Source organism: Danio rerio, chromosome 9 (genome assembly GCF_052040795.2).
Source record: "Danio rerio strain M-AB ecotype USA chromosome 9, GRCz13ab, whole genome shotgun sequence".
NCBI lineage: Eukaryota > Metazoa > Chordata > Actinopteri > Cypriniformes > Danionidae > Danio > Danio rerio.
In genome coordinates this window covers 45682401-45695271 of record NC_141029.1, presented here as the reverse complement: position 1 = coordinate 45695271, position 12871 = coordinate 45682401, and the positions used below count along the sequence as shown (strand labels likewise).

The 12871-nt window shown below is 35.7% G+C and overlaps 1 protein-coding gene and 1 long non-coding RNA gene across 2 annotated transcripts in view; one reads left to right on the top strand and one right to left on the bottom strand.

Moving 5' to 3' along the window:
* Positions 1-12871, bottom strand: part of ube2e3 (ubiquitin-conjugating enzyme E2E 3 (UBC4/5 homolog, yeast)) — an 83214-nt gene that overhangs the window by 55192 nt on the left and 15151 nt on the right. The window lies entirely within an intron of this gene.
* LOC147835392 (uncharacterized) lies at positions 7006-9860 on the top strand. The gene is made up of 2 exons (XR_015499872.1): positions 7006-8678; positions 9074-9860. It is a non-coding gene; the product is annotated as an uncharacterized LOC147835392 (long non-coding RNA).

The window sequence follows — 12871 nt, the reverse complement described above, 5'->3', positions numbered from 1 at the left end:
AGAGGTGTGCCCCACACTGGTCTCATGGTTCGGTGATGATTATCATGCTGTATATAAAAATGTAAATGTACGACTAAACACAAGGCAGGTGCCGTGGGTCACGCCGATCACTCAACACAGAAGTATAAATCAGCCTTAATGAGGCAGGTGGGTAAAATGTTTACAGCACAAGACTGTTCTGTTTAATTTTGGAGACCTCCACTTGGAGAACGTCCTCTATAATCAGTTGTGGCCTTTATTTTTTATGTATGAATGCTGCAAAAGTGTCAAAGTTGAACATGGTTCTGCAAAATCAAGATGATGCAACTAATCCTATTGTGGGTTGTTAATAATAACCCAAGGGGTTACAATCCAATGTAAAAAAAATAGAAAGACTGATCTTTTTTTATTTGCAAGTTTGTTTGTTTTTTTTGTAACTATTAAATACTATTTTTATCTTCTGTAGATTGTAGATTATGGATAAAATATGATGAGTAAAATAATTAATAACATAAGTGAGACTATTGGAAATCACCAAGCAACACCCCATCCCCCTCATTGTCTCGCAACCCCTGGGGACTCCTAACCCCCGCTTTGGGAACCACTAATATAAGGAGTAAAAAATACCAATAAAAACTGGATGAATCATTTATTGAAAAAAAAGTGAAAGAAATTGAACAAGACAAAAAAAAAACTTGAACCCATATTTTCTTTAATACTAACATTACAGGAAATCCATGTCCGCTGCCAGAGGGGGTTCAGGTGGTTTGACCCACCCCTCACTGATAAAGGTTCAGAATTTGTCCTGTTTTGACTGCTATGCCTTCATAACACATGGAAATATCCATTGGAAAAGGTTTTAAGACCCAGCGGAATTCTCTGTTGGCTGTCATGACTTCAGTTAATCAGTTTTGGCCAATGCAAATAATTATTTTTCATAGGTCCAACATCCAGCTGCTAGAAAACATACAATGTAATTTAAGTGAAGTCATCTTTTGCCACTGAATTGTTTTTAAAAATAGGTACATTTTCAAAATAGGTAACTTTTATTCTAAATCTTATTCTTGAAAAAAAAGAGCAATAAAAAGGTGTGAAGCACCAAAAGTGGCCAATATTAAAATGATTTGAATACTATTTTGGCTATTGTTGTTGATATTCTCCATGGAAGAGAGGCTAGAAAAAATGTAAAGCTCTACATTCATTCATTTTATTTTCGGCTTAGTCCCTTTATTAATCTGGGGTCGCCACAGCTGAATGAACCGCCAACTTATCCAGCACGTTTTTACGCAGCGGATGCCCTTCCAGCTGCAACCTATCTCTGGTGAAACATCCACACACACTCATTCACACTCATACACTATGGGCAATTTAGCTTTCCCAATTCATCTGTACCTCATGTCTTTGGACTGTGGGGGAAACCGGAGCACCGAAGGAAACCCAAGCGAACGCAGGGAGAACATGCAAACTCCACACAGAAACCCCAACTGACCCAGCCAAGGCTCGAAACGGCGACCTTCTTGCTGTGAAGAGCACTACTGTGCCACTATGTCACCAAAGCTCTACATATTTATTATAATTTTTTTATTCAAATTGTCAAGTTCTGACTGAGGAAAGTGCTGGCCAGTGTGTTATTCTTTAATTTTCCGTATAACTGACAATAGACTTGTTTTTAATTCAAAACGGATTCATACACTGCATCCTGAAAGTATTCATAGCCCTTCACTTTTCCACATTTGTATGTGACAGCCTTGTTTCAAAAGAGATTAAATTCATTTTACTTCCTCAAAATTCTACACACATTACCGCATAATGACAATGTGAAAAAATATTTTTTAAATTGTTGCAAATTTATTAAAATTAAAAAACCTGGAAAATCAGATGTACATAAGTATTCACACCCTTTGCTCAATCCTTTGTTGATGCACCTTTGACAGCAATTACACCCTCAAGTCTCTTTGAAAATGATGAATATCACGTCTTGAGAAATAAAAGAACCACCCCTTTCACCAGGCTGGCTACGGGTTTGAAATCAATTTTAATTAAAAAAAAATAAATAAATCACTCATCAAATCTTTTTCAGATATTGCATCACCTTATTCTTTTAGGAAATCAGATGACAAGCGCATGGTTTTCTTCTTCAATCCTCGTGCATGATATTCCGCTCCCATTTCTACTTCAAGAAAATTAAGTACAGTACATTACCAGAAAGCAAGACCTTCAAGCTCTCTGATAAGTGATTATCACAGTGAGGGCAGAACATTCTTAAAAAAAACTCAACAAAGAGCAGTCAAAGCACTAATAGCGCTCTGAAGAAATAAACAGGCCAGCTTCCTCAGGCAGTTTCAGAGAGGAAGATATCGCTGACTGTGGAGAGATGCGTTTCAGACTGTTCGCCTTTGTGAGTGCTGACACAATAGGAGTGATGTCTGCAGATCCAGCCAAAGGAAATGACTGCCCTACCATCCCCTTTATCAAGCACAAAAGACACCAACACTGCCAAACTGAACCAACGCCACAAACAAGTCAAACAAAAAAAACACTTAAAATCATTTACTCTACTAGATGCTTATTTTTATAAAATAAAACCAGAACCAGACATGTTTAAGGAGCTAATTATTGTCAGAGAAGTGGACTTTAAATGATTTTTTTTCTATTGATTTTGAATATATATACACACACACACACACACACACACACACACACACAAGCAAGTCCATGCTTGTTAACATTAGTTAATGCACCATGAGTTAACATGAACTAACAATGAACAACTGTATTTTCATTATCTAACGTTTAACATGAATATACACTGTAGCAAATGTATTGTTCAATGTTTGTTCATGTTAGTAAATGCATTACTTAACATTACCTAATGAACCTTATTGTAAAGTGTGACCATATATATATATATATTTATATACACACACACACACACACACACACACACACACACACACACACACACACACACACACACACACACACACACACACACACACACACACACACACACACACATATATAGTTGAAGTCAGAAGTATTAGTTATTTCCTGGTTTCATATACTCTTAAAATTAAAAGATCTTAGTTGGAGTTAATGGCTACATGAAGATATTTTTATATCCATAGTAACTCCTCATTCTACAAAAGATTATTTGATTTAAAAAAATAAATAAATATTTTCATTAATTCACTATATGTGACTCTGGACCAAAAAACTAAGTAAATTGAGCTGAATAAACATGCTTTCCATTGATGTATAGTTTGTTAGGACAGGACAAGTTTTCCAAATCTATGTAAATTAAATTAAATTCACTAAGGTGAGATGTAGACATAAAGAGCTGCTTTCAAAAAAGTGTAAGTCACTACAAATAATAATAGTAATTAACAAGTACAAATAAATATAGTAGTTAAATTAGATCCTTACAAATATTAAAAGCAAATCTACACCCTCAATGTCCAAAATGTTCAGTGAAATCCTTTAAGAAAGTCTCACAAATTATAATTGGTAGGCAGTTCTGTTTTAACTTTGGCTACTATATACAAAAATGTTAATTCATGCACTGGCCCTAATTAAATACACAGTCTCAAATGCAAGTCAGACGACAAGCTCAACCAGTCAACCGCTGGATGTCATCAGTCTGAAGTCCCTATCTGCAGAAGAGATAATCCATTGTTGCAATGTGCTAAACAAATGCAATTGCAATGCCTTGATTTTAGTAAGGTTAGTACACAGTCATAGCCATAAATACAATGCTAATAATTATTTATTTTGGTGTTCAGCCCTGTTTTCAGCCAAGAATTTTCATTTTGGTGCATCCGGTAAAGTTGAACAAAATTAGATCTTAGCGATGAATATTACTAAGAACGTAAATTTACAAAATGTCTTCATGGAAGATGATCTACTTAATATTGAAATGGTTTATGGCATAAAAAACAAAAATTAATTATTTTGACTCACACCATACAATTTTGAACTTTCCCACAAAAATACCATGCAACTTAAGCTTGGTTTTGTGGTTCTGGATCACATACAAAAAAAAAGGGTTGTTTAAAAAAAAAAAAAGGTTCTTCAATGAACTCATACAAACTCAAAAGCCCTTACAGAAAGACCACAAACATGCATTAAGAAAATAAATAGTCTACACTTCATGCTGACTTCACTACAGAGCATCTCTTTTCTGTTTGGTGTGAAAGACGGGTGTCTTGTGACGACTGTGAGCCTGTCCGCGGGACATCCTCTGACACAACACCAATAAAAAAAAAAAAAAAGCCCCACAGTGAATCTGACAGCTGGACCAGAGCCAGGGCATGATAAACGCTGTCACTGTCACAAGCCTGTAATAAATGTGAGCTTCACCGGGGGAAATAGAGAAAAAGAGAGAAAGAGTGAGAGAGAAAGAGAGCGAGTGAGAGAGAGAGAGAAAAGAAAGAAAGCGGGATAAGGAAGACCCCCTGAGAAAACGAGGCATTGCTGAAGGGCTACCTTTCAATTTAGACAAAGGGTTGCTGAGCAGTGAATAAATTTGCAGGATTTTTTTTAGTGTACAAACTGCCTGTGGAGAGCCTGACCTGTGTGTAATAGCGCTGAGAGCTACCATCAGCGCAGGCTAGGAGAAAACCCGGGCCATAATTGGCGACGTGATTGCTTTCTGTGATTCATGAGTATGCATCAGATCTCAATTACACAATCTTGCCAAGAGTCCTCTTTAAATATTTACTCAGAGCGTCTCGGCGCGCAGGCCCTGGACTTGCATCGTGCGCCGCTTCCCTTCATTGTCCTTGCACGTCTTTATTCAGCCGTAATGAAGGGGAGTTGCTGCGGCAGTCTGCTATAATAATGCATAGCATGTTATTCTGTACGGGCTGCAGAGTTCCTGAACCCCCACATTTGTAATGAGTCTCTTCATTCGTCTAAATGCCATAACTGTGAGAGTCAATTAGTTTAAACGGCGTTTCTGGGTTGCAGATTTAAAAATAAAATCGCTAATGTGCGGTCTGGTTTTTCAGTCTATAAATTTGATGCTGGCGTTTAAATATTTTCAGAGCAGAACGAAAAGGCAATGTGTGAAATCTGCGGCAGTGGCCAGAATTAAAAATCAATAAAGAGAACAAGCCAAACAACACTTTTAGGTCAATAGATGAATCTATCTACTGCAGACAGCTTGGGTGTTAAAGAGAGAGAGAAAGAGAGAGAGAAATACAGGTATAACATGGACAAAATCAAATCATTAATGTTTTTAAAGGAACTTTTAAAAATGTTTGGAACAAATTGCTTTCACATTAAAGTCTGCGTAAACCAGAAGTTGCTGAGAGTTTTATTTATTATGTTAATGTACTTCGAACTGAATTGGAATATTTAAGTAGGGTGTGGGACTTTCTTTGTGCATCATTCATAGCAAATTAACGGTAAGAGGGGCATGGTAATACAAATTGCTTATACAAATTGGTTATTACAAGATTGACGTCAACAAAGAAGGATCGCCAATCCAAATGCAAAATCAAATGGTTAGACTTTGAAGATTACCAAAACAAACATTTATTTTAAGTGGATAAACTGTAAGCACGGATGAATTGTTCACCTAAAGAATAACAACGTGAGGGAGAGTAAAATACAGGTATAATATGGACAAAATAACACCAAGTCATTTTACATCATGTTTTTAAAGGAACATTTAAATATGTTAGGAATAAATTGCTTATACATTAAAGTTTGTGTAAACCAGGAGTGGCTGATACTTTTATTTTAGTGCATAAATGTACTTCAAACTGAAATAGAATATTAAGTATGAGAGGGGCTTTCATTTTGTGCATCATTCATAGCAAATTAACGGTCACAGGGGGGTGGCGAACATGGTTTCTGAAGCCCTCAGAACACAGACAACTGAGCAACAAGAGCAGCTTTTACCAAAGAATAAATAAATAAATAAATAAATAAATAAATAAATAAATAAATAAATAAATAAAGTTTATTAATCATAATTGAGTTCAAACATCCAATTAATCGAGATATTGAGTTCAAATGTCCAATTAATCAAGATTTTGATTTTAGGGCAAATTGCCCAGCCCTAATTAAGCTACTTTTTTTGAATGATTATCATAGAAATCATATGGTTAGGCAACTTCTACCTGTGGTGATCATGATTTGCAAATACAAAATATTTTATAGATAGCACTGTTACTAATGAGACTGAATTTACATCCACATCCCAAGTCAAACTCTTGTTTTTGGGGGGAAAAAAAACAATTATATATATATATAGTGCAGAGAGCAGAGAAGAGATTTAATTTCTAATTACTAACTTATTTAGTCACTGCCATTATGACACGACATACTATTTTACACATTATCTTGGAAGATACTACTATTCAGCAACTTAATGTGTAACTTAAAGACCTAACTAGGTTAATTAGGCAAGTTACCTTAATTAGGCATTCAATAGAGAGCAGTGTTTTAATCTGTAGCCAATTAAAAAATAATCTTAAGGAGGCTAATAACATTGACCTTAGCACTGTTTGACTTTCTCCAGAAGAAAGATATAACAGGAAATATTGTGGAAAACGGTTCTTGCTCTGTTAAACAGCACTTGGGAAATATTTAAAAAGAATTACAATTTCAGAGAAGAGCTAACATTTTAATCTTGAACTGTGTATTACAGAATTGCTCTTCTAAATCAGTAGTAAATAGGTAGAACTCAATGGCAATCCTTTAAAGTGTCCGTCTGAATCCCTGTTTAAGGCGTTGATACTGTGTACTCGCAGAATGTTGTTTTTTGTTCTTTGATCAGAAACAAAAAGCTGGAAATACATTTACAGTGACATACACTAACAGCCAACATAGAAATTCCGTCCACGTTTGGAGTTTAGATGAAAATTTAGATATGGATTTGTTTAAACAAGCTCAGCAATTCACCGACATCATGCCGACAGATGAGGTCATTACAATTCGAGGTCAGAGAATGCAGGAGAGGCTCTCGGTGTGTGTGTAAACTTCATGTCCTTATGGTCTTACAAGCAAAACATTTACAATAAAAGTCCTACAAGCTCAGAATTACAACTAATCCAAAACTATGCATGGTAAGAGAAAACTGTATGAAGCCTAATGCAGTCGTTGGGTCTCATTCACTAATAATTGCATATTCATTCATTCAATTATTTTCCTCCAGTTTAGTCTCTATTTCAGAGGTCGCCACAGCGGAATGAACCGCCAACTATTCTGGCATATGTTTTAGGCTGGGGATGCCCTTCCAGCAACAACCCAGTACTGGGAAACAAACAAACAAACTCATCCACACACATACTCGTACACTATAGCCAATTTAGTTTATTCAATTCACCTATATCCCATGTCTTTTGGACTGTGGGGAAAACCAGAGCACCCGGAGGAGACCCACATGAACACGGGAAGAAAATGAAAAATCCAAACAGAAATGCTAACTGGCCCAGTTGGGACTTGAACCAGTGACCTTCTTGCTGTAAGGCGACAGTTCTAACCACCGTGCCGCCAAAAACTGCATGTGTCTTTTGTATTCTTATGCACATTTTAACGCACATGAGATTGTTCTTATACTCGTTCATCTGTTAGTGTATTTGGATTTTTAAATGAACACGTATGTGCACAAGCTTAGTAATTTGCATAATACACACCTAAAGCAGGTCCATATAAGGCCATTTGCAATGAAGACTTGGTATATGTTATTCTAGAATGATTTTGTGCATTCATTCATTCATTCATTCATTCCTTCGTTTATTCATTCATTCATTCATTCTCTGTTTATGCAGCGGATTGCATGGGACATTTAGAATAAATTTTAGTAGGGCTGGGCATTAAAATTGGTATCACTATTTTGTATCACCGAACATCATTGTCAATATTGATTAAAAAAAGATTCGGTATGTAGTTTTGTTATGAAGGCTTTAGTTTTATTAAAATGTGGCTGCTGAGCGCATTCCTTGAAAGCAGTGTCAATAAGCTTAGGGTGTAAGTTTATCATTTCCAAGGTGGTCGAACGACTTGCACGACGCGCACGTGAATTGCATGGATTTTCCAGCCCCACCAAGTTGAAAACATCTAGTTGAAAACTTTCCCTATTCATGTGAGTAGAACTAACCAATCTACGTCACACTATGTATGAAATATACACATTAAAGTAATAATGGCAGGCTAATAACCTCTCATTCAAACACTGCAGCGGTTTTTACTTTCCACGAGCTTGTCACTTCAGGTCAGAATAACACACGCGAAAATGAGTGCCGTATAGCAGCAGTGAGGAGATTATAAATAAAAAAAGGATGAGTGGCTTTTGGGTTTCTTTTCTTGTGCATCACAGCCACTAGCTCCCCATCTGATTTTTTTTTTTAGCATAAGGGGTAATGTGTTCACTCAACTTCACAATTTGCAGTATGTATTTAAATAATGCCGGCTGGTTCCTTTACTGGAAAGCTCAGATTTAATTATCATAATTTGTGTTGTTGACAGAGTTTGAGGTTTACTGTATCATTATTATTCAAACCTTAAAGTTTGCTTTGATTGTTCAGCGTTTACACTTTACCATTGCACACAGTTTGTAACGTTTTATTTATCAAGTTTAAGAGTCTCTTTAACACTTAAGTCTATTTTATTATAAAGAGATTAGACATTTTGTTTAAATGTTTTTGACTATTAAAACTATTTGCCTAAGTAATGTTGGGAATTTTAAAGTTGTTAGATAAAAAAAATACGCCTAAATAAATTGTTAAAAAAATATTCAATAATTATCTATATCAAATTATATGAAATAGGATATGGGGATAATTTGTTTTGCAATATCGCCCAGCCCTAAATTTTAGCACAAAGGATTTTGTTAAATCCTGATTAATTCATAAAAAAACATCCATACATTTGTATACATCCACACATTTACACTAAATTGTGTGCATAAATGAAATCTCATTCATGTTTAGTGAATGAGACTCACTGTTTTACAACATGACAATAAAAAAAAAGCCATTTCCTGCAAATATACCTGCCTGACCATCTGGTTCACACACTGGTGAGAATAATTAAGCAGAAGTACAGGGTAAATCAATAAAGAGACTCAATTAAAAAAAAGGAGATTAAACAGTAAGGCAAATACCAAATGTTAAACCAATCATATAGCCTACTCCTTATTAAGTGAGAATTACAATAAGAAATCCATAAATCCCAGAAAGGATTGTCTATAGTGGGTGTTTCGAACCATTGCATCAGCAGCACCATGTTAAACACCTTCAGCCAGGGCTGCTGACATGTTCAACAAGCCGAAAACTGTGTCACAGCAGCCGCAGGTCACACAAACACAACATCTAAACTAAGAGACAGAGAAAAATACCACAAAAGAGAGCCTGGATGCTCAATTCTCTATTGAGAGGGCTTTGATAACAAAGGTCAATATGGCAACTCATTACTCGGAGGGATTTCATCAAGATGTAGTAGAAAAAAAAAGTGTTACACTTTCAATGCTTGTTATGCTTTTGAGTTCAGATAAAAACACTTATATACAAAACACAAACACACACAGACAAGGCCAATATGGCAACTAAGTTTGTAAATGCCAATGTGGCAACTCTTTACTTTAGTAGCAGAAAAAAAAAACAAGTTTCATGTTCAATGCTCATAATGCTTCAGAAAACCACTAATAAACAATGACAAACAGACAACCTCATGATGCACAATGTTTACAAATATACAATGCAATTTTGTTGGGGCGATTTTATTTTTTTTTTAATAGACCATAATTGTGATTCAATAGTAAGCTTTCCTAAAAATAAACCAGCAAGATGCTGCTTTTTGGTCAAAATGATCAACTTTACAACCCCAATGGCATGGGAATAATATAACACAAGAACCTCTACACAATTGTGATAAATGCCTCAAAACATTATGCAATTATGAGTGTGCCTCACACAGGTGAGTGGGTATGACAAACCACCTGTAGAAAACACACTCTTTTATCTCTGTCATTTAACTGACACTTGGACCAGTTTTCGTACATTTGCCCCAGACACTTTCTTACAGTCATTCAACATCTCATTAGAAAACACTGCATTATTGAAGTGTGCATCACACAGGTACTGTAAGTGGGCTTGACAAACCACCTACAGACCTTTCTGAGGGATGTAAACAAAAACAATGGTCCCAAGGTATTCCTATTTTACATTTTTTATTTCTATAGCTTCCGAGAATCCAAAAAGAGCCACATATTGATAAATAATGTTATGATAGCTGTTTTAACTTTACGTTATGAAAGTAATGCCACTTTTTAAAGTTATGAATAACAGGCAGGAAATGTTTATGGGCCAATGACATGACCAAATGGTCTATAGAAAACACACTCTTCCATCTCTGTCATTTTATTTTGCACCAGACATTTTCTTACAAACATTCAACATCAACTGTGCATTTATGAAGTGCATTACACTGGTAAGTGGGCTTGACAAACCACCTGTGGAAACACTCTTCTCTCACAAAAAAAAAAAAAAAAACACTCTAGCACTTATTCTAGCACTAAATTATCTGCAGTTCCTTTGTATATTAAGCACTTCTTGTCTGTATTGCCGCCTCTTGTTGAATCCTTAAATGTCTGATATATGACTAAATGTAAATGTCTGTGATCTTAATCCCATGAAAATATGTCATGTTTGTAAATTGTAAAGTAATAATTCCGCATAAAAGACCTTACATATTTTGCCGAACACAGATGTCCTGTGGTAACATCGGTCCCCTTGGAATCAGCTGATTTGGCCAGGATTTACTGGAGTCTTTTTTTTTTTTCACGCATGTTTTATTCATCTTTTGCAAAGAAGTTTTAGATTGTTTAGCTAGGATTGTTAGTGGAGGATCATATCGCTATACACCATAAACTATGCAATTTGCAGAGAGAGAAAGCTGAACACTGAAGTGTGAAAACAAAAATAATGATTAGATAAAGATGTACAGCATGTAGAGTTGTATGCGGAAAGAAACTTTCCTGTGTTAACTATATGTGTTTCCTTTTTAATCATCTAAGCAGACCTCAGAATAGCTTGACATTATAATCTAGGAGATAAATCCGTAAATTAGAGTAAAATCACACTCTTTACTTATCTCGTGTGAATGCGCCACATAAAATTCAGATGTGAGAGGTAATTTCTAAATCACACAAGGCCCACAGATAATACTAATCCTATGCGAATAGGGCTTTTAAGAGCATTAAAACATTTTAATAATAATAAAATAAGAATTTGTATGCATTTGGTCTGTTTTGTGATTCACTTTAGTGAATTGCAATTTTCAAGGAATCCAAGAAGTTGAATTATTTTATGATTTATTATTACAGTAAACCATCTCTACTTGATTAAAACAAAAAACAAAAATGAATGTAAAATAAACTGGATTTGTTGATGTACACGTTTCTATATTTGTATACTCTGATGCTACACTTAGTGCTGAATATTCTTTTTGTCAATTGTGTTGTTTGTTATACTGTAAAATGATAAATAAATAATTTTTAAAAATGAATGTAAAAAAAATAACCTTCAAATAGGATAAATGGCATAATTTTATTGAAAAAAAAAAAAGTAGAAAAATATTTTCATATCCATTACGCCTAGCTCAACATATACCCTAGGGATAAACACAGCTAAACAGACACTGTAACACCAAGCAAGCTCATGTCAAAGCCTCTTACTTCCTCAAACATACACACTCCGGTTATTAAGAGCCTTAAGGGAATTATTTACAACTTGTACATGCTGTATTCTCACAAATGTGACAATTCAAACAGTAGCGCACTTCTGAAGTTACACAGCGGTCACTGAGTATATAAACAAATGTGCTTTTATCGGCAAGCGGTTTCGCTGGGACTATAGTTTTGCTTTCTTTTTGCAATGCCTCCCCTTTCTGCCAATTCAGCACGAATGCAAAAGACTTCAACAAGCACCCATCATTCATCTTTAGAGGCGATTTGAGTTTTACTGTTTATTTTATGAAGACATGCAAATTTGTGCCGGGAAGCAGTCGGCCTCGTACTCCACGGCATGAATTTTAATAGATTGCTTAAAAACTCATAGAGCGCTCTCCACAATGCTGTTAAAAATTCGCTTCTTAGGAAGAATCTAGTTGTAAATCACAGTGACAGGGCAAGTTGTTGTTGGAGATTTGAAGGGGGGGGGGGGGATTGCACAATGTCAGCCAGCACCTGAACCCCGAAGTGTTTGAATGCGTCTTTGGATAAGTGAATCACTATAACCATTTTCCACCTTTAGTCATGCTGGAACACATCATTTCAAACATGTTAGCGTAACTGCGCCTGCCTAAACAGTTATTACAACAGCAGCGTGAAACCAGTCACAAAAGCGCAGTTTACCCCATCAATCTCTGACAGAGAGCTGACAGAAACACCAGAGCACTGCCCGATTATACAAATATCTCACCCAAAAACTTGTCTTGAGACCCTTGGATACTGTGAAAATTCATTGCGTGCCATCTAGCTATTAACCATCTAATCTGGCTATAATTAATCTGAGAGGAAATCTTTGAGGCTTTGAAATTCTCGTGGTTTAAATGCAGTAGAAAGAGGTTTTGACTACTTGCAGTGTGGATTTTGTATGATTCAGTCATAAAGTCTTCTTCAGTTTCTGAATGACTGCATCAAATGTAGTGCAGTACATCTAATCAAATAATGATGGGCTGTTATGTTGCATTCACACCAAATGTGGATGAAACATCAAGCGCGAGTGATTTACATGTTAGGTCAATGTTAGGGTGCTTTTTCACGGGAATGAGACGACGTGAATGACATGACGCGAATTGTGCGTTTGACATGCTTAACATGCGAATCGCTTGAGTTAGAAAATGTTAACTTTAACGAACATTCGCACAGCGTTAACCAATC